Consider the following 23296-nt stretch of genomic DNA (forward strand, 5'->3'; position numbering starts at 1 on the left):
AATGCATTATTATTATTATTATTATTATAAAAGCTAATAAAAACATGGATTAGCAGGTTGTCTTTACCTTGGTTTATGTAGTTGATTAAAACGTTTGTATATTATTAGTTGTTCCTGTGTTTCCTTTGATAAACCGGGGCCCTATTTCAGGTAGAAGGTTTAACAAACTCTGAGTCTAACCCTGATGTCTGAGTTGATTTACCCTGAGATGGGAAACTGAGTTTTCGGTTTCAGAACAGCTGATATGAGTTGGTTCAATCAACTCAGAGTAGGTTCATGCGCGTGCACCACCACAATAAAAAGGCAGCATGAATGAAAGCCATGATACTACAATTCACCATGGTAACAACCACAAACAAACGGGTTGGTGGAAATACTCATGCGCACATACAGCGAGTTAAAAGAAAAAGCAACACAGTGGCTGCTGCAAAAGAGAGAATTTGCGTGGGATAAAATTGCTAGACTAAATGCTATATTCCAATATAGTGTATATCAGATTTAATCATAAGTATAGCCTAATATTACTGGTCATAGGTTCCAATTTATGTTTTCTTCCGTGGATGCTCACGGGCGCACACCCTTTAACAAAAAGTAGTCAAAACATGTTTGCATTGCAGAACCTTAGGAAATGGACACATACGCCTATTAACTCGATAAAGCGGACAGGACAGCGACACTTCTCACAAATACATATAGGATTTGAGATGAAAAGTTTAACTGACGTGTAACCTTGATCAGCACGGGACTGACAGCGACATACCCAATCACACTATGACAGACACTTTCACTTAGCACCAACTGCTAAAAATTTTTAATTTTAAATGAATGTAGCCTACTGGCAGTCTGGCACACGTGGGTGCTCAGTATTTTCCTTGGGTGCTCGAGCTCCGGAGTACCCATGGTATCGGCGCCTAGGTTACTGGTGAAATGGTATTGAACCTATAATCTATTTCATTTAGGTGCAACACTGTGGACGAAAAAGTCCTAGGCCTACTAATCCCATTCTGAGGCTGCAGCATCATCATTAACACAATTATAATTCATAATCTTTTATTTCAAAGCGTTTACATCATTCTCATGCAATACTGTGGAACTCCTTTTAAAAATGTTTAAACGTTTCACAGCGTTTCAGAGCGAGTCACACTCTTCTGACGGCGCTTTGCTACAGTGGCTTTACTAATATGCTCCGCATCACCAATGTTTTAAAGACAAAAAAACATAATGCGACAAAAATAATCTGCTGGGATGTAAGAGCATAGATGAGTGACGTTGGTGATATGAGGACAGATAAGGTTAGGAAGGCTACATACTGATCAACTGGGAAGAAAAATATACCGCTCAAATAGGAAGTTATCTAAAAATTAAAATGTCAGGGTTTCAATATCATCTCCCGACATATAACACCCTGCAAAGTAAAGCAGCTTCTTCATCAACGGGATCGTCGACAAAAGGAAATGCCATGTTTTGAGAAATAAAACATTTTATAGTCTGCCTAACATGGTTAATAAACCAACAATTTTTTTTATTCATGCCGATAAACTGCGCTAAAATGCGCCTGATACAGACTGAATGAATAAATGTGGAAATGAAAGGGCGCTGTGTCAGAGGGAGGAGACTGAGAGAAGAAAACCTGCTCCCGACCAGGTTAGGTTCACAGGCTCAGTTACCCGAGTTACCTCTCTTTCTGAAATAGAAAACCCAGTGTTTCCCTCATCTCATGGTTATGTAAATGTAAAGCGCTTTTCTAGTCTTAATGACTACTTAACATAACATACGTGCTTTAACATAGTACAGGAACAATTCACACACATTCGTACACTATGGCCGAGGCTGCTGTACAGGGTGCCACATGCTCATCAGATAAACATTCACACACATTTACAATGAGGGGCAACTCGGGGTTCGGTGTCTTGCCCAAGGACACTTCGACATGGGACTGGTGGGATCGAACCACCAACCTGGCAGGCAACCGCTCTACCACTGAGCCACAGCCGCCGCCCCCCAGGGTTAACAAACAGAGTTTTCACTAAACCTGCTTTCTGAAATAGGGCCCTGCAGTCAGCTGCTAATTTCCAGCTGCCAGTTAGAAGCTTCAACAGGAGAGTTAAACATGCATTGAGATTAATGTTACGCCTCTTGAGCCTGTGTAATGCGTGTCTGTATAACTTCAACACACGGGACCACACTGAGCTGGAAGTTTTACTCTTGTATTTGTATCTTATTCTATTTTAACCTGTTTTTATTTGCTATCTCTTTCATGAAAGTTTTTAATTGGTTTTTAATGTTTGATATAAAGTGTTTTCAATTGCCTTGTTGCTGAAATTTGCTATAGAAATAAAGATGCCTTGCCCTACAACCTCCAGCCTGTCAGTCTGTCTCCAGGGCATACAGAACACTGTTGGGACTGTCTTTCTCAGAGGAAGTGTAACATTTACAGCACTACGGCTGCTTTTCAGCTCGTGATTATATTATATTGCAGTGAACGCTGTCTGTGTTGAGTTTTGAAAAGTGTAACCACACTTGCGACCGCATTTCTGTGACTCGCTGTGATTTGAAGCTGCAGAGGAGACGTAGTTTACTCCGTCTGTACCACAGCTCTGTGTGTGTCAGAGCTGAGCCTCGCTCTCTGTCAAACATGCAGAGAAGGCAGAGAAACTCACGCTTACATACGTGCTCTAAAGTACCGAAAGTTGGCATTGATTGATGTAACACAAATCCGTCTTCGGTTTTACCAACGTAATTCAGTTTGTACCCTAAAAATTACGGTACCCAACCCTACTCTAAACCCAACGATAACTGTTGGCTTTTCTGTGACACTTGTAGTGTCTTATATCCAGATGAAATTTAGATGCAAAAGTGTCCTTAACACCTTGCCACATACTGTTTATGAGTCTGTTAGCCACGTCATTAATCTGATTGCAGTCAGTCAGTTTTCCAGAGCTACATGCAAATCAGAGTCAGTACTACTCCAGTCCAGATGGTGGTGGTAATGTACCTGAAGCTGTAACTGCTAAAAAAAGAGAGCAATAACTTGTGCATTTTAGGTTCAGTTACAACTACAATACTTTAGCTAACTACTCTTCCAAACTTATGGAAGACTTGCAACATTTGTCACTCATCTCAGATCTGTTTGTCTGTGCTCCTCTACTCTGTTCTGCATCTATGATCTGCTCTCTGTGTGTTACTAGCTGTGCATGTAGCAGAGCTTATTCTTTATTCCATCCAGCTGAACTTCAGGTAATTATCACAGATCCTGGTTGTGTGTTAGTAAGGAAGATGGTCTATCATGTGTTTTGTTTCTTTCACTCAAACATTAAAATTCACATTTCCTCTAACAGACAGAACAAAAATAAGTGTCCGGTCCAACAACAGTTCCTGTTTCTGAGAGGTGTGAATGCAGCTATGCACACATATGCTTATTTCCTCAATTTTACAGTCAGGAAGAAACACTTTTACTTTAAGATACTTTTATAAAGTCTATCTGCAGGGTTTAATAATTCTAATTCCCAAATGACCGAATGCCTAAATGTGAGTCATATTTAATGTTAAGCGGGACTTTTTGTCTGACAGTAACAAATGTATTAGGGTGTGGATCTATCTTAGTGGTTTGTGCTGCAGCCACTTCCTGTGTTAAAGGAGTGACCAACTCAAAGACAGACAGTGAGACGGAGAATACGTTCAGTTCAGGTTTCAGTTTGTCAAGATGTCTGCAGATACTGTCGCTGCTCCACGTTTGAGCCTGAATGTGAGATATAACAGAAACGTCCAAGAGAACAGCGGAGAGGAAGAGGAGAGTCAGGTGGAGATCTTAGAGGATGAAGAGCATCACGCTGATCTCGGGCCACAAAGAGCCAGTAAGTCTGAAATGATGATTGTTGTAAAGGGGAAGTTCATGTCAGTTTGTGTAGCTTTATTAAAACTAGATATTGAGTGTTAATTCACAATGAATATATCAATCCACCATTAGTCACCATTAACTCTGGGTCATTATCAGGTGTCCTGGTGCTTTAATATGTCATTTTTAACTTTAAACAAACATAATAAGACATGTTCTGATGTATTGTGTCTCTGTAGGACCACACACTCAAAACAACCCTGCAGCCAACAACAGAAGGAGTTTCAAAGCTACTGCAGTGGCTCTGGGAGGGTTTTATCTTCTGATGGTGGCTGGACTCTTCATTCGCTGTGAGGAATTTGGTTTAATACAAACTGTCATATCTTAAAGGGGAAATATCATGAAAATCTTTTCCAGTTCTTATATACATTTGGGTATCTGGAGTGCCTACTAACCCACCAACTATAAAATAACATAACCCTGTTAGTTTTTTCACGGCTGCCTAAATGAGGAAACATGCGATTCAACAAGCTGTTCACATTTGACTCCTCTTCCTCTGTCACAGTCAGGCTCATTAGAATATACTTCCCCTGTCTGAGTAGCTCCGCCTACGGCATAAGCCAATCAGAGCAGGCTGGGCTTTTACAGGAGGGCTCTTAAAGAGACAGGCGCTAAACATAAACTCTCATAATGCTAATTCTTACAGTGAACTTGGGGCACATGAATCCCATTTAGGCAAAATTACTTTTGATCTGCCTTTTTATATCTTCTTCATATTTGATACTTCAGTTAACAAGTCAGTTATCCATTAGATCATAGTTATGACATCTCAACATACACGGCAGACAGGACAGAGACACCAATAACTAAATTACAGTTTGAAATAATGAGTGATATTTCATTAAGCACAGTAGTAGTATGTACCTTAATTTTACCTTTCCTTTAAAGCAGTATGACACGGTGCTGTGGGTCTGTTTCTTATTTTGTTATGGTTTTCGCCAGATATTTTAGTCACTTTGGAAAAAAAACAGATGCAGAACGAATACAACCAACTGGTTTCAGGTAAGAAAGGTTTCAAATTATCATAACACACAGGATCCAACTTCACACTGTATATTAAGCATAAATAATCTCATATTGTCTTACTTGTTTCTATTGCTGTTTTTCTCCAGAGATTTCAGTCAACTACATTCAGTTACAGAGCAGCTACCAAACACTGAGTGTAAATCACAGTCAGTTACAGGATGAAGTAAAGAAGCTGAAGGACAGAACTGAAGGTGAGAAAAGATTAAAAACAGAAAAATCCTGAATTTTACCAATTAACATTATATGGCTTGACTGTGTCTTTACTTTTGATTGTAACTATTTGATGCTGTTGAACTTTTTTGCTGATGATGTAAATATTTCAGACAGTCACTTGAAATATAAAACCTGAGAAAAACTATTTACAAATTATTTACAGAATAAACATAAAAGGGAAACATGGCAGAGGCAAGAAAGATCTTTAAACTATTGATTATAACTATTAACAAGTCTTATTAATTTGACATTAAGAGAAGCAGTGTCCTGACGGATGGACGATATTAAAAAGCAGTTGTTACTTCAAAACTAATGGGTTGAACACTTGGTCTGGAAGCAGAGCTGACTGTCGGCAGAGAGGAGCAGATCTGGTCGTTATAAATGACGAAGAGGAAAGGGTGAGTGTGTTTGTTTCTGAGTGATCTCAGAGAAAAAGACATTAAACGGAAATGTTTAAATATGAACAGAATTTAAAACTCCAGGAACCATCACCTCGTTTAAATATGAACAGAGTTTAAAACGTTTGGAAAAACCCTAGAAATGTTTATTTTCCTTTTTAAAATACATTCTGATTAAATAAATGTTAGCTGTCTTGAGCAGCAGTAACCGTGCACTTCCTCATGTATTCTCTGTTTCTCTGCTGAGTATAAATGTCTTTCTTCTCTTCCTCCATTACTAATGTGTGTTTACATCACGCTGTTGGGTCCAGTCCTCAGTGTGTGGTGGACCGAGGGATCCCTCCTTGTGTTTGTTGTGGCTGATGAAGTCACAAGATGACCTTTACTACAACAGAAATGCTGAACTGTGAACAGAGAAATGATTGTTGTCTCATCAACTACTAGAAGTTTGTCTCTGAGCTGAGTAAGGATGGAGAGTCCTGGATTGGCCAACGGAAAATACACAAGGAAAGGAATGGAAATGGGAATGGGTGGACTGGATCAATCACCTGACAGAAACGTGGAGAAATTTTAAAGTTTTGTCCAACACAACCCCATCAAAGTCAACTGTATGTCACCAAAATGAGTATGTTTTAAATAGAAGGATGCTGAGCTGAAGCTGATTGTGTCAGCCGGTGCCTAAACAGCATTCAATCCCCACCTGGGCTCATATATATATATAAATATAAAAGGGATATATACTAGATATACATATATAATACAACATATATACACACATATAAAACACACATATACATACACATAAAACACACACACATAACAAACAACACACAATACATACACACATACATACACACACATACATATATACATAATATACATAACATACATACAATACAATATTATACAAACATACATAACACACTACACATATTACACACACACACACATACTATATTTAAAACACATATATATTACATATAACATATACATACATATACATACACACATATTATTTTATTATCTTTTACACATATTTACATACACACAACAATATTACACACACAACCATCATATACTAAATACATACAAAACATAACATATTACTACATACACACAACACATATACATACCATTATTCACATACACATTACCTATTATTATAACATCACAAACACATATACACAACAATATTCCAACATACACACAATACACACAACAACATACACACACACACACCACATATACACAAACACATAACACACACCACAACACAAATACACACATACATACATATACATACACAACATACAACACACAAACACAACATTATTATTTACATATACATACACATACTAACACACATACAATATAACACACATATCATACATTACAGCACAACTATACACATAAACATACATATATACTATATAACAGCCAAAAAAAACACAATGCCAAAAAACAATAAAATATAAACACACACCACACACACACAACCACACACACAACACACACACACAAACACAACACACACATACACAAACTACACACAACACCAAACACACACAAACACGAGCTAGGAGGAAAGACAGCAAACAACAAAAAACAAAAAAAGAGACAAAAAAAAAAAAAAAAAGAAAGAAAACAAGAGAGAAGAGAGAAGAGGAGAGAACACAAAAAAAAGAGAGAGACAAGAGAGAGAGAGAGGAGGAGAGAGACAACAGAGAGAGGGAGAGAGAGAGAGAGAGAGAGAGACAGAGAGAGAGAGAGAGGAGAGAGACAACAGAGAGAGGAGAGAGAGAGAGAGAGACAGAGAGAGAGAGACAGAGACAGAGAGAGAGAGAGGGAGAGGGAGAGAGACAGAGAGAGAGGAGAGAGAGAGACAGAGAGAGAGAGAGAGAGACAGAGACAGAGAGAGAGAGGGAGAGGGAGAGGGAGAGAGAGGGAGAGAGAGAGAGAGAGAAACCCCTACACACAGTAAAATAAGAAGAGAAGACCCAGACAGGGACAGGGTCTATGTAGATACAGACACCACCTACACGTGGATAAGAGGTGATGTATTGAGAGAGAGGATTACATTAGTCTAGAAATAGTTTATCAGGGAAATGCTGCATATAACTAAATATGCATCATCAAGTCCCATGGATGAGGTGTTAACATGAAGCTGGAGAGACGCTGTGTAGAGTCAGCTTTGACACCCATTTGTGTCAGAGGCCAACTGAGGAGCAGCAACCAAAAGTCCCCCAGTAACCATTATAAATGTATACTGAAGTCTTTAACTCATAAAGATTTAATATTAGACAAACTTTCAGAGACCTGAAAAGCTCTTGTAGTCTAATGTGTGTGACTTAATCAAAATGTAAAGTCTATATGGGACAGGCTGCTGAGTTTATGAAAAGAGACAGTAGGGGCAGAACACAATGAAAGGACGCCATCTTGGTGTTAGAGAACAGAAAACCCATAATACCTTGTTTATTTGGGACGATGCCTGTAAGTAAAAATCTCTTAAATTACTGGAAAAAGGAGATATTGGAGTACTGAACAAGGTTTCAATATTTTCCTTGAAGGCGCTACAGATTACATTGATTTACAAAACTGATCTTAAAGGTCCCATGAAATGGTGCTCTTGGATGCTTTTATATAGACCTTTAGTGGTCCCCAATACTGTATCTGAAGTCTCTTTTATATAGGCCTTAGTGGGTCCCCTAATACTGTATCTGAAGTCTCTTTATATAGGCCTTAGTGGTCCCCTAATACTGTATCTGAAGTCTCTTTATATAGACCTTTAGTGGTCCCCAATACTGTATCTGAAGTCTCTTTATATAGGCCTTAGTGGTCCCCCTAATACTGTATCTGAAGTCTCTTTTATATAGACCTTTAGTGGTCCCCCTAATACTGTATCTGAAGTCTCTTTATATAGACCTTAGTGGTCCCCCTAATACTGTATCTGAAGTCTCTTTTACAGTGCCTTGCGAAAAGTATTCGCCCCCTGAACGCTTTCGGGACCTTGCCACATTTCAGGCCTCAAACATAAAGATATAAAACTGTAATTTTTTGTGAAGAATCAAAACAACAAGTGGGTCCCAATTATGAAGTGGAATGAAATTCATTGGCTATTTCCAAACTTTTTAACAAATAAAAAACTGAAAAAGTGGGCGGCAAAATTATTCAGCCCTTTTTACTTTCAGTGCAGCAAACTCTCTCCAGAAGTTCAGTGAGGATCTCTGAATGATCCAATGTTGACCTAAATGACTAATGATGATAAATAGAATCCAGCTGTGTGTAATCAAGTCTCCGTATAAATGCACCTGCTCTGTGATAGTCTCAGAGGTCCGTAAAGCGTAGAGAGCATCATGAAGAACAAGGAACACACCAGGCAGGTCCGAGATACTGTTGTGGGAGAAGTTTAAAGCCGGGATTTGGATACAAAAAGATTTCCCAAGCTTTAAACATCCCAAGGAGCACTGTGCAAGCGATAATATTGAAATGGAAGGAGTATCAGACCACTACAAATCTACGTAGCGGCCGTCCCTCTAAACTTTCAGCTCATACAATGAGAAGACTGATCAGAGATGCAGCCAAGAGGCCCATGATCACTCTGGATGAACTGCAGAGATCTACAGCTGAGGGGGAGACTCTGTCCATAGGACAACAATCAGTCGTATACTGCACAAATCTGGCCTTTATGGAAGAGTGGGCAGAAGAAAGCCATTTCTTAAAGATATCCATAAAAGTGTCGTTTAAAGTTTGCCAAAAGCCACCTGGGAGACACACCAAACATGTGGAAGAAGAAGGTGCTGTGGTCAGATGAAACCAAAATCGAACTTTTTGGCAACAATGCAAAACGTTATGTTTGGCGTAAAAGCAACACAGCTCATCACTCTGAACACACCATCCCCACTGTCAAACATGGTTGGTGCAGCATCATGCATTGGTTCGCTTGCTTTTTCTTCAGCAGGGACAGGGAAGATGGTTAAAATTGATGGGAAGATGGATGGAGCCAAATACAGGACCATTCTGGGAAGAAAACCTGATGGAGTCTGCAAAAGACCTGGAGACTGGGACGGATTTGTCTTCCAACAAGACAATGATCCAAAACATAAAGGCAAAATCTACAATGGAATGGTTCACAAAAACATATCCAGGTGTTAGAATGGCCAAGTCAAAGTCCAGACCTGAATCCAATCGAGAATCTGTGGAAAGAACTGAAAACTGCTGTTCACAAACGCTCTCCATCCAACCTCACTGAGCTCGAGAGCTGTTTTGCAAGGAGGAATGGGCAAAAATGTCAGTCTCTCGATGTGCAAAACTGATAGATACATACCCCAAAGCGCTTACAGCTGTAATCGCAGCAAAAGGTGGCGCTACAAAGTATTAACTTAAGGGGGCTGAATAATTTTGCACGCCCAATATTTCAGTTTTTTATTTGTTTAAAAGGTTTGAAATATCCAATAAATTTCGTTCCACTTCATGATTGTGTCCCACTTGTTGTTGATTCTTCACAAAAAATTACAGTTTTATATCTTTATGTTTGAGGCCTGAAATGTGGCAAAAGGTCGAAAAGTTCAAGGGGGCCGAATACTTTCGCAAGGCACTGTATATAGACCTTAGTGGTCCCTAATACTGTATGACCAACTGCCACTTTTCTCATCTGAAAGCCATGATGTCTCTCTCTCATGGGTTGGCCAAATTCTCTGGGCGGGCAAAGCAGAGAAAGGGAAGGTAACCTTTCCCCTTATGACATCATAAGGAGAAGATTCCTGATTGGTCCATCTGAGCTTTCATTTTCTCAAAGGCAGAGCAGGATACCCAGGGCTCGGTTTACACCTATCACCATTTCTAGCCACTGGGGGACCATAGGCAGGCTGGGGGAACTCATATTAATGTTAAAAAACCTCATAAAGTGACATTTTCATGCCATGGGACCTTAAAGGTGTTTAAAAAATTATTTTAATAATTACGCATAATATAAATATTTGAAGTGAAATTCTACGGAGCCCCCGGAGGTGACATGGAGGAAAAAAAACAAAACACGAATGGAGACAGAGACTAAACTCGAGATCTCTAGTTTGTGACATGGAGGAAAAAAATAAACCAAAGAAAAAGCAAAAAAAAAAGTGACGGAAAAATATCTAGAAAAATCGAGATCTCAACCTTTGTTTGTCTCCAGTCATGTTTTTGTTTTTTTTTACTTCTTTTTTCCCGTTTTTTGTTTTTGTTTTTTTCCTCCATGTCACAAACTCGAGATCTCGAGTTCAGTGTTTGTTTTTAACTTCGTTTTTTTTTTCTTCCATGTCACCTTCGGGGCTCCGTGAAATTCAACTGTTTATTTGAAACTAACAACAATCAGGAGTTTCAGCTGTTTGATAAAAGAACAACGTTTCATTTGTCTGACAGGTTCTGGGCAGCAGGACTGCCTCACTATGACGGTTACTATGCTGCATGCTGCAATCAAGAAGGAAAATGGATACAAAGACATTATTCTGAAACTAAGAACTGGATATGTGAGAAAAAGATGATCTGAACTCTTTGATGACAGAGAGGTGTGTAGTGTTGGGATCAGCTTTGTTAAATCAGACCAATATACATTTAACATTTACTCAGCTGTTTATTCTGTGTTACTAAATAATCTGGATTACAGAGATATTGTTCCTCTGTCCTTCATAGTGCACAATCTGGTTAGAAGTCATGTGTACTTACTCTGTAGTCCTACTGGATTATTATAATAAAAGCTAATACAAACATGGATTAGCAGGTTGTCTTTACCTTGGTTTATGTAGTTGATCTTGTATTTGTATCTTATTCTATTTAAACCTGTTTTTAATTGCTCTTTAATATTTGATGTTAAGCGTTTTGAATTGCCTTGTTGCTGAAATGTGCTATAGAAATAAAGATGCCTTGCCCTACAACCTCCAGCCTGTCAGTCTGTCTCCAGGGCATAGAGAACACTGTTGAGTCTTTCTGTCTCAGAGGAAGTGTAACGTTTACAGCACCACGGCTTCTTTTCGGCTCGTGATTATATTATATTGCAGTAAACGCTGTCTGTGTGGAGTTTTGAAAAGTGTAACCACACTTGCGACCTCATTTCTGTGACTCGCTGTGATTTGAAGCTGCAGAGGAGACGTAGTTTACTCCGTCTGCACCACAGCTCTGTGTGTGTCGGAGCTGAGCCTCACTCTCTGTCAATCATGCAGAGAAGGTGGAGAAACTCACGCTTACATACGTGCTCTAAAGTACCGAAAGCTGGTACTGATTGATTTAACATGAATCTGTCTTTGGTTTTAACAACGTCATTTCGTTGATATCCTAAAAAGTACTGAGTTCGGTAACCAACCCTACTCTAAACACAACGATAACTGTTGGCTTTCCTGTGATAAGGATATTTCCCAATGCTCAATTCTCATATCCAGATGAAATTTAGATGCAAAAGTGTCCTTAACACCTTGCCACATACTGTATATGAGTCTCTGTTAGCCACGTCACTAATCTGATTACAGTCAGTCAGTTTTCCAGAGCTACATGTAAATCAGAGTCCGTACTACTCCAGTCCAGATGGTGGTGGTAATGCTCCTGAAGCTGGAACTGCTAAAAAAAAAAGAGAAACAAGAGAAATAACTTGTGCATTTTAGGTTCTGTTACAACTACAACACTTTAGCTAACTACTCTTCCATACATATGGAAGATTTGCAACATTGGTCACTCATCTCAGATCTGTTTGTCTGTGCTCCTCTACTCTGTTCTGCATCTATGATCTGCTCTCTGTGTGTTACTAGCTGTGCATGTAGCAGAGCTTATTCTTTATTCCATCCAGCTGAACTTTAGGTAATTATCACAGACCCTGGTTGTGTGTTAGTAAGGAAGATGGTCTATCCTGTCTTTTGTTTCTTTCACTCAAACATTAAAATTCATACCTAAATTTCATTTCCTCTAACAGACAGAACAAAAATAAGTGTCCGGTCCAACAACAGTTCCTGTTTCTGAGAGGTGTGAATACAGCTATAAACAGATATGTTAATTTCCTCAATTTTACAGTCAGGAAGAAACAGTTTTACTTTAACATACTGTATTTAAAAAAAAAAGATAAAGCAGGGGATGCTTTAGGACCTGGCAACCAGGACCGAGGCTTAGCAATGCTAACCATGCTAACACTGTGGACATTAAAATAAACCTGAACCTGTTTTTTGCTGTTGAATGTTGACCCTCTCACTATGTGTTTTCACTTCATCAGTTAAGTGGAACATTTTGGTCCCCTAAAAATGTCTTGTTCAGTGTTCTGCCAACCAAGCTACCTAGCTAGCTAGTGTTAGCATTAGCTGGTAACTTAAGGGAAAGTTTGCGGATTTTCTGTATTGTCGTACTTTCAGATGAATGTCGCCAGTACCCTGAGGTCAACGTTTACATGCCAGCAAAACTCTACTGGATGACTCAGATCAGTTGGTTAAAGTCGTTACTTTCCCTCTTTAGCGCTTAGCTTAGCATCGTAACCATACACAATACCGGCTTAGATGCATCATTCTCCCTAGCTTTGCCCTTTTTGCCAAATATTCTGGCTCCAGAATACCAAGATGGCTACAGCCAAAATGCAAACTCCTGTCTTCAACATGGCAGACCACAAACCAATTGGTCACATTTTAGTGTTTCTTTGCATCATTGGGAGATTTGGCCTGATGGTGGCAGTAACGAAAACATTAGGGGGTCACCACAATCATTTTTAGGGAATTGAGCCCTACAGTAGTGGAAGTCTGTTATTGTTGAATCATGGATTAAGAGACTTAGGGCCCTATTTTAACGATCTGAAACGCAAGTATGAAACGCAAAACGCAAGTAGCTCTGTGGGCGGATCTCGGGCGCTGTTGCTATTATACCGTGCGGGATAAATGACTCTTGCACCCGACGCAAATCTAAAATGGGTTGGTCTGAAGTAGCTAGGTGTGGTTTGGGAGTAACGTGCAATAAACCAATAAGAGCGTCATCTCACATTCCCTTTAAGAGCAGGGCGCTTGTTCCATGGCGGACTGCTATTATGACGGCGGATTTGCCTGGCGCACGCCAGCGGGAGCTGCCGATGCGAGATGCAGCAAAGTAATAAATGCCCGTCTTGGCTGGGTGGCGATGTTGCTGTGGCCACTCGGGCGTATCTCCTCAAGTCTGGAGAGGATTGCTGCAGCAATGGAGCGTGGGCCTCCAAACGCACCACCTGCTCCTGTTGTGCCCCTTCCTCTTCCCCACTCCATCTCCGTCCACCCGCTCCATCAGGAGCACATCGCGCATTACTCCCGGACCAGATTCCGCCGGAGTGTCCAATCCCACCGTAGTTCAACATCACGTCTCCTTAAGTCCTCTAATATTTCCTCATTTATGTCATCAACACATCCATGATTCATGGAAATGTGTAAAACACAACAAGCCACAAAGAATGCTGCGACTTTTTGAGGACTGTAAGTGCCTCCTGATCTATCCAAACACATGAAGCGCATTTTCAGTAATATTTTCCTTTGTAATTATGTATGGTTTTCAAAAATGGGAACTGCTGTAGATGAGAGAAGTGTATGCGCGTTGTGCACACGCTACATTATGGCCAAGCATGCGCCCCTAAAATAGCATCTGAATAACGCGCTACTGACTTTAGACTAGCGCCGCTGACTTTAGACCAGGTTTTTCCTGGTCAGTGATGAATTTTTTTCTGAAACTGCAGAATAGCACAAAGTAACATTTGCACCGGAACACGCCTCCTCTTTTCGCTGAACCGCCCCCTGGAGGGCGAATACATTCCCTAATTTACCGACGTGCGTCTGTGGAGGGAAAAGTCCGCTGTGCGTCGGGTGCAAAATAGGAATGATACATGCGTCGGTGTACAAAGGCAATGGTGCTGAGTGCAAGATAGGGCCCATAGTGTCTAATACCTTGTTCCAGAGCAGGATATCCATTTTAATTCATCAATTGTCAAATATTAACTTCATTAATAATGACAATGTTTCAGTTTAGGCAACAGAAAGACGCCTTTCCTGTTTTGGCCAAACTGTTGAACTGCTGTGTGGCTGGGTGTGGGGTGTTAAAGCGTTTAACCAAGCTGTGAATAAATGCTATTCATACATTTTTCAGTTTTACACAAATGCATTTATAGCTTGTAAATTGTTTCATAAAATAATAATGCAGTGTCCTGGCTGAAGTTATAAAAACCACCGGACTACTATGTTTTTATTCAAATAGGGTTGTGTGTGTGTGTGTGTGTGTGTGTGTGTGTGTGTGTGTGTATGTGTGTGTGTGTCTGTGGTATGTGCTGTTACTTCCTTAATGTTCTTTACTTTCTGAGAAACACTGGCAGCAGCAGCAGCATCAGTACAGTATGTTACTGTACGTCACTAAATTAATATATACCAAAGTTTTCCAGCAGCATAGTGACCGATCTCCACAGCGCGGTAAGCAGTAAGTGAAGTGAAGCTACGGTTGGATTGTCTCAAGATGTCTGAAGATATTTATGCCAAACCAGATATGTCAAAGAAGGTGAGATACAACAGAAATGTGCAGAAGGACAAAGAAGAGTGGGAGGAAAGGGAGGTGGAAATATACGAGAGCACCGACGCTATCGGAGCTGATCAAACTGATAATCAGTCACACAGAGGAGGTAAGTGACACATTATGACAAATCAATATAATAAATACTCGTGCTGATCTGGTTGTGTGTGGGTGTCCATTCAAATCATGTTGGACTGATGCGTAAACTCTACTTTTTCAGTTCAGTTTGTTACTCTCAGCTTTCAAATCCCAAGGAACTGCCGCTCATCTTTGTTTGTCTCCACATGTAAAGTAGGAACCCTTGTGTTTTGCAACTTTTTCCTGTAGTTAGTTTTATTGTTTTATGTTAAAAGAAAGTACCAAAGCTCTCTGGGTAGAGGACTCATTTTCAGGTGTTGGGATGAAACACACACTGGATTTAATATATAATTTTTTTTTTTTGGGAGGGGGGGAGAACATTGCCCAGTTCGTTTGGTTAACTGACAAGTGTCCTTTCTGAGAACTGAGGACGCATCAATTCCGGTAAATATAGCTTTACAACAAAGTGCAAAAAGCAAAAAAAGGGAAGTGTAGCATGACATATAGACCTTAGTGGTCCCCTAATACTGTATCTGAAGTCTCTTTTATATAGACCTTAGTGGTCCCCTAATACTGTATCTGAAGTCTCTTTTATATAGACCTTAGTGGTCCCCTAATACTGTATCTGAAGTCTCTTTTATATAGACCTTAGTGGTCCCCTAATACTGTATGGGTACGGGTGGGGGTGGAGGGTGGGGGTGTGGCCTTGACCAACTGCCACTTTGCTCGTTTGAAAGCCATGATGTCTCTCTCTCTCTCATGGGTGGGCCAAATTCTCTGGGCGGCAAAGCAGAGAAAGGGGAGGTAACCTTTCCCCTTATGACATCATAACGAGAAGATTCATGATTGGCCCATCTGAGCTTTCATTTTCTCAAAGGCAGAGCAGGATACCCAGGGCTCGGTTTACACCTATCACCATTTCTAGCCACTGGGGGACCATAGGCAGGCTGGGGGAACTCATATTAAAAAAACTCATAAAGTGAAATTTTCATGCCATGGGACCTTTAAAGGAGTTCATAAAATAATTTTAATGATTACAGATAATATAAATGTTTGAAGTGAAATTCTACGGAGCCCCCGGAGGTGACATGGAGAAAAAAAAAAAGTGACGGAGGAAAAAATATATAGAAAAGTCAAGATCTCTACAAGTGTTTGTCTCCAGTCATGTTTTTTTTTTTTTTTTCCTCCATGTCACCTTTGGGTCTCTGTAAAATTCAACTGTTTATTTGAAACTTACAACAATCAGGAGTTTCATCTGTTTGATAAAAGAACAACATTTCATTTGTCTGACAGGTTCTGGGCAGCAGGACCAACTCAATATAACAGTTACTATGCTACATGCTGCAATCAAGAAGGAAAATGGATACAAAGATATTATTCTGATAATAAGAACTGGATCTGTGAGAAAAAGATTCTCTGAACTCTTTGATGATAAAGAGGTGTGTAGTGTTGGGATCAGCTTTGTCAAATCAGACCAAAATACATTTAACATTTACTCAGCTGTTTATTCTGTGTTGCTAAATAACCTGGATTACAGAGATATTGTTCCTCTGCCCTTCATAGTGCACCATCTGGTTAGAAGTCATGTGTACTTACTCTGTAGTCTTACAGGATTATTGTAATAAAAGCTAATAAAAACATGGATTAGCAGGTTGTCTTTACCTTGGTTTATGTAGTTAATTAAAAACGTTTGTATTCTGTTAGATAAAAGTTGTTCCTGTGTTTCCTTTGATAAACCTGCAGTCAGCTTCTAATTTCCAGCTGCCAGTGAGAAGCTTCACCAGGAGTTAAACATGCATTGAGATTAATGTTACGCCTCTTGAGCCTGTGTAATGTGCGCCTGTCTAACTTCTGTCTGTCTAAAGTTTTACTCTTGTATTTCTATCTTATTCTATTTCAACCTGTTTTTTTCTCTCTTTCATGAAAGTTTGGAATTGCCTTGTTGCTTAAATGTGCTGTAGAAATAAATAAATAAATGCCTTGCCCCTACAACCTCCAGCCTGTCAGTCTGTCTCCAGGGCATACAGAACACTGTTGTGCCTGTCTGTTACAGAGGAAGTGTAACGTTAACCGCGCTATACGGCTGCTTTTCGGCTCGTGATTATATTATATTGCAGTAAACGCTGTCTGTGTGGAGTTTTCAAAAGTGTAACAACACTTGCAACCTCATTTCTGTGACTCACGGACCTCTCCAGCAAAACAAAAGGTGGAGGAATCTGTTTCTACATCAACAGCGGTTGGTGCAACGACGTGACAGTGATCCAGCAGTATTGTTCTCCTGACCTGGAATCTTACATCATAAACTGTAAGCCTTTTTATTCAACCCGTGAGTTCCATTCATTCATTCTGGTCGGTGTTTACATCCCGCCGCAGGCCAACGTGCAGGTCGCACAGCGCATGCTTGCCGACCAGATACTATGTGTGGAGCAGACCAACCCGGACTCCCTAGTTATTTTCCTTGGTGACTTTAACAAAGGAAACCTCACTCATGTACTACCTAAATACAGACAGCATATTAAATGCCCGACCAGAGAGGAGAACATTCTGGATCACTGTTACACCACAGTCCGGGATGCTTATCACGCCGTCCCCCGTGCTGCACTGGGACTCTCTGACCACATCATGGTTCACCTGATCCCCTCCTACAGGGAGAAACTAAAGCTCTGCAAACCTGTAGTGAGGACATCAAGGAAGTGGACCAGTGTAGCTGTGGAGGATCTCCAACCGTGCTTGGACTCTACTGACTGGGATGTTTTCAGGACTGCTACCAACAGTCTGGATGAGTACACAGAGGCTGTGACGTCATACATCAGCTTCTGTGAGGACTGCTGTGTTCCATCATGCACCAGGGTGAGTTTCAACAATGACAAACCCTGGTTCACAGCCAAACTCAGAAGGCTAAGGTTGGACAAGGCACAGGCGTTCAGGAGTGGAGACAAAAACAGACTTAAAGTAGCAAAGTACAAGTTTAGCAAGGCGGTGAAAGAGGCTAAACAACGGTACTCTGAGAAACTCCAAAACCAGTTCTCAGCAAACAACTCTGCTTCTGTCTGGAGAGGGCTTAAACAGATCACCAGCTTCAAGCCTAAAGTCTCCCACTCCACCAACGACCGACGCCTAGCCAACGAACTTAATGAGTTCCACTGTCGCTTTGAAGGACAAAGGGTTGGTCCTATAACCATCCCCCTCAACACCTCCCAAAAAAGGGTCTTCCCTGATTCCATCCCCCGCGACACCTCCCAACAGCTACAGCGCATCACCTCCACCTCCCCCACCTTAAAGGTCCCCCCCTCCACCTCCCCACCCACCTCAATGATGACTCTCTCCATCAATGAGGAAGACGTCAACAGACTGTTCAGGAGACAGAACCCCAGGAAAGCTGCTGGACCGGATGCTGTCTCCCCATCCAGCTTGAAGCACTGTGCTGACCAGCTGTCTCCAGTGTTCACAGACATTTTCAACACCTCGCTGGAGACATGCCATGTGCCAGCCTGCTTCAAGTCCTCAACAATCATCCCCGTTCCCAAGAAGCCAAGGACCACAGGACTTAATGACTTCAGACCCGTCGCCCTGACCTCTGTGGTTATGAAGTCCTTTGAGCGCCTTGTGCTTTCACACCTCAAAGCCATCACCGACCCCCTCCTGGACCCCCTGCAGTTTGCCTACAGAGCCAACAGGTCTGTAGATGATGCAGTCAACCTGGCCCTGCACTACATCCTCCGGCACCTGGACTCCACAGGAAACTACGCCAGGATCCTGTTTGTGGACTTCAGCTCTGCCTTTAACACCATCATCCCGGCTCTGCTCCAGGAGAAACTCTCCCAGCTTGGTGTGCCTGACTCCACCTGCAGGTGGATCACTGACTTCCAGTCTGACAGGAAGCAGCATGTGAAGCTGGGGAAAGACATCTCCGACTCACAGACCATCAGCACCAGATCCCCTCAGGGCTGTGTTCTTTCTCCTCTACTCTTCTCCCTGTACACCAACAGCTGCACTTCCAGTCACCAGTCTGTCAAGCTTCTGAAGTTCGCGGACGACACCTCCCTCATCGGACTCATCTCTGATGGTGACGAGTCCGCCTACAGGTGGGAGGCTGACCACCTGGTGACCTGGTACAAGCAAAACAACCTAGAGCTCAACGCTCTAAAGACAGTGGAGATGGTTGTGGACTTCAGGAAGAATTCAGCCCCACCTGCCCCTATCACACTCAATGACTCCACAATTAACATTGTGGAGTCTTTCCGCTTCCTGGGAACTATCATCTCCCAGGACCTCAAGTGGGAGCTGAACATCAGCTCCCTCGTCAAGAAAGCACAACAGAGAATGTACTTCCTGCGGGAGCTGAAGAAATTCAACCTGCCAATGACAATGATGGTGCACTTCTACACAGCCATCATTGAGTCCATCCTCACATCCTCCATCACCATCTGGTACGCTGCTGCCACTGCCAAGGACAAGGGCAGACTGCAGCGTGTCATTCAGTCAGCTGAGAAGGTGATTGGCTGCAATCTCCCACCGCTCCAGGACCTTTACGCCACCAGGACTCTGAAGCGTCCTGGAAAGATTGTGGCTGATCCCTACCACCCCGGACACAAACTCTTTGAGCCCCTCCCCTCTGGCAGGAGGCTGAGGTCCATCAGGACCAAAACCTCACGTCACAGGGACAGCTTTTTCCCCTCCGCCACTAGCCTTATTAACAAGGCCCGGAAACCACTCTGACTCTCACCTCTGGCTCTACATGCCACTGTACTTCATCTGCACTTTTTATCTTAATTGTTACTCTTATTTTATTATATTACATCCTGTGTGTGTATATATACACATATATTTATACTTATATTGTCTGTTCTGTTAACCTGTTTGTTTAACTATTTTAGATAATGTGTGACATGCACCTACGACACCAAAACAAATTCCTTGTATGTGTAAAAAATGTACTTGGCAATAAAGCTTTTCTGATTCTGATTCTCACTGTGACTTGAAGCTGCAGAGGAGACGTAGTTTACTCCGTCTGCACCACAGCTGTGTGTGTGTCGGAGCTGAGCCTCGCTCTCTGTCAAACATGCAGAGAAGGTGGAGAAACTCACGCTTATGTACATGCTCTAAAGTACCGAAAGTTGGCACTGATTGATTTAACATGAATCCGTCTTCGGTTTTACAGACGTAATTCGGTTGGTACCCTAAAAAGTCCTGAGTTTGGTACCCAACCCTACTCTACCCAACAATAACTGTTGGCTTTTCTGTGATAAGGATATTTTTCAAACCTTAATTAAGGTCTTATTTACACTTGTCATTTCAAGTGTCTTATATCCAGATGAAATTTAGATGCAAAAGTTTCCTTAACACCTTGCCACATACTGTTTATGAGTCTGTTAGCCACGTCACTGATTACAGTCAGTCAGTTTTCAAGTGCTACAAGCGAATCAGAGTCAGTACTACTCCAGTCCAGATGGTGGTGGTAATGCACCTGAAGCTGGAACTGCTAAAAAAAAAAAGAGCCACAAGAGAAATAACTTGTGCATTTTAGGTTCAGTTACAACTACAATACTTTAGCTAACTACTCTTCCAAACTTATGGAAGACTTGCAACATTGGTCACTCATCTCAGATCTGTTCGTCTGTGCTCCTCTACACTGTTTTGCATCTATGATCTGCTCTCTGTGTGTTACTAGCTGTGCATGTAGCAGAGCTTATTCTTTATTCCATCCAGCTGAACTTCAGGTAATTATCACAGACCCTGGTTGTGTGTTAGTAAGGAAGACAGTCTGTCATCTCTTTTGTTTCTTTCACTCAATCTTCACACCTATACTTCACTTCCTCTAACAGACAGAACAAAAATAAGTTTGCGGTCCAACAACACTTCCTGTGTCTGAGAGGTGTGAACGCAGCTATAAACATATGTTTATTTCCTCAATTTAAGGAAGTCAGAAAGAAACAGCTTTACTTTAACATACTTTTATAAAGTTTATCTGCAGGGTTTAATAATTCTAATTCCCAAATGACCAAATGCCTAAATGTGAGTCATATTTAATGTTAAGTGGGACTTTTCATCTAACATTAACAAATGTATTAGGATGTGGATCTATCTTAGTGGTTTGTGCTGCTGTCACTTCTTGTGTTAAATGAGTGACCAACTCAAAGACAGACAGTGAGACGGAGAATACGTTCAGTTCAGGTTTCAGTTTTTAGTTTGTAAAGATGTCTGCAGATACTGTCGATGCGCCACGTTTGAGCCTGAATGTGAGATATAACAGAAACGTCCAAGAGAACAGCGGAGAGGAAGAGGAGAGTCAGGTGGAGATCTTAGAGGATGAAGAGCATCACGCTGATCTCGGGCCACAAAGAGCCAGTAAGTCTAAAATGATGATTGTTGTAAAGGGTAAGGTCATCTCAGTTTTTGTAGCTTTATTAAAACTAGATATTGAGTGTTAATTCACAATTAGTCAATCCACCATTAATCACTTTTCACTGTGGGTCATTTTAAGGTGCCATGGTGCTTTAATTTGGTGCCACGTGAGTCATTCAATTCAATTTCATTTATAGTATCAAATCATAACATAGGTTATCTCGAGACACTTTACAAATAGAGTAGGTCTAGACCACACTCTATAATTTACAAAGCCCCAACAATTATTACAAAGCCCCAACAGCAAAGCTGCGAGGCACCATTAGTGATTCTACCTTTTCTTATTAATACACAACCGAATGCTATCTTTTTGAACATCGCGATATAGTTGGAATCCTTGGATGATGCCGAACTCAACGCACCTCATAATGTCAATATCTGCCATGTTGGACCTTCCGCCATATTGGATTGGATCAAAACCACAAAAAGTTTCCACAGGTTACAAAATTGGTCCAAGTTCACAAAACCTGGCACAGATGATCTTCAGACCATGCCTCGCAAAAGTTTTTCCATTGCATATTGATATTCAAAAGTGTTTGCCCGTCACAGCCAATCGAAATCGACGGCAAGGCCGCTAAACAGGAAGTGAACTCATATCTCGGCAAGTCTTTCACATATCAACACCAATCTTCGTAGATAGCTACAGGGCCCAATTAGGAAGAGGCTCAAGAAATTTGGTGAACTTAGACCTATAGGGGGCGATGTAATTAGCAAATCTACGTTTTGGCCTATAACATTTGCTGTGTTTTGGAATTAAAACTTACTTACTGTTAATACGGTGGGAGGTCCTAAGGCTGAAGCATGTCAATTTGTGATGTCAATGTAATTGATCCGGCCGCCACATTGGATTTCAACAAAAACACTAAAAAGTTTTCATAGGTCACTAAATTTCTCGAAACTTGGCACAGATGATCTTCAGAGTTATTCCATAGCGTATGGATATTTGAAAGCGTTTGCCCATCACATCGACGGCGAAGCCGCTAAACAGGAAGTGAACTCATATCTCAGGGAGGCTTTCACGTATCAAAAATAATCTCAATACTTGGACTCATGACCCAATTAGGAGGAGGCTCAAGAAATTTGGTGACTTTTGACCACTATGGGGGCGCTATAATCACAGGAAGTAGGCTCATATGTCAGCAATGCTTTTACGTATAGAAACCAAACTTAGTATATGGACTTGGGACCCCTCTGAGGACACACAATAAATTTGGTGACCTTCGACCACTATGGGGGCACTAGAGTTACCGGAAATGAGCTCATATCTCAGCAATGCTTTCACGTATCAAAACCAAACTTTGTACATGGACTCAAGACCCAATTCTGAGGATGCAAAATAAATGTGGTGACCTTTGAGCACTATGGGGGCGCTATAATCACAGGAAGTGAGCTCCTATCTCAGCAACGTTTTGATGTACTAAAGCTAAACTTGGTACAGGGGCACGGTAGCTGATTGTGAGGACATGCAAGGAAAGTTGGCCTCTAGGGGCGCTGGAATAAAGAACGTGAGCTCATATCTCAGACAACGCTTTGATCTACTAAAGCTAAACTTGGTACAGGGACTTGGCACTTGCTTGTGAGAACGCACAAGGACATTGGTGTAATTTGGCCTCTAGGGGCACTGTAACAAAGTAAATGAGCTGATATCTCAGCCCTTCTTTATCCAATGGCCATCAAAGTTGCTGTGAGTGCTTGCTCATGCCGGCAACGCCATTCCTGCCAGTGTACTGCTTGGCCCCCTCATTGCTGCTTGCAGCTATATTTA

The 23296-nt window shown here is 41.3% G+C and overlaps 1 protein-coding gene across 1 annotated transcript in view; it reads right to left on the minus strand.

Moving 5' to 3' along the window:
• LOC120570939 (collagen alpha-1(XIV) chain-like) overlaps positions 1 to 23296 on the minus strand; it is a 333908-nt gene that overhangs the window by 90787 nt on the left and 219825 nt on the right. The window lies entirely within an intron of this gene.

Source organism: Perca fluviatilis, chromosome 13 (assembly GCF_010015445.1).
Source record: "Perca fluviatilis chromosome 13, GENO_Pfluv_1.0, whole genome shotgun sequence".
NCBI lineage: Eukaryota > Metazoa > Chordata > Actinopteri > Perciformes > Percidae > Perca > Perca fluviatilis.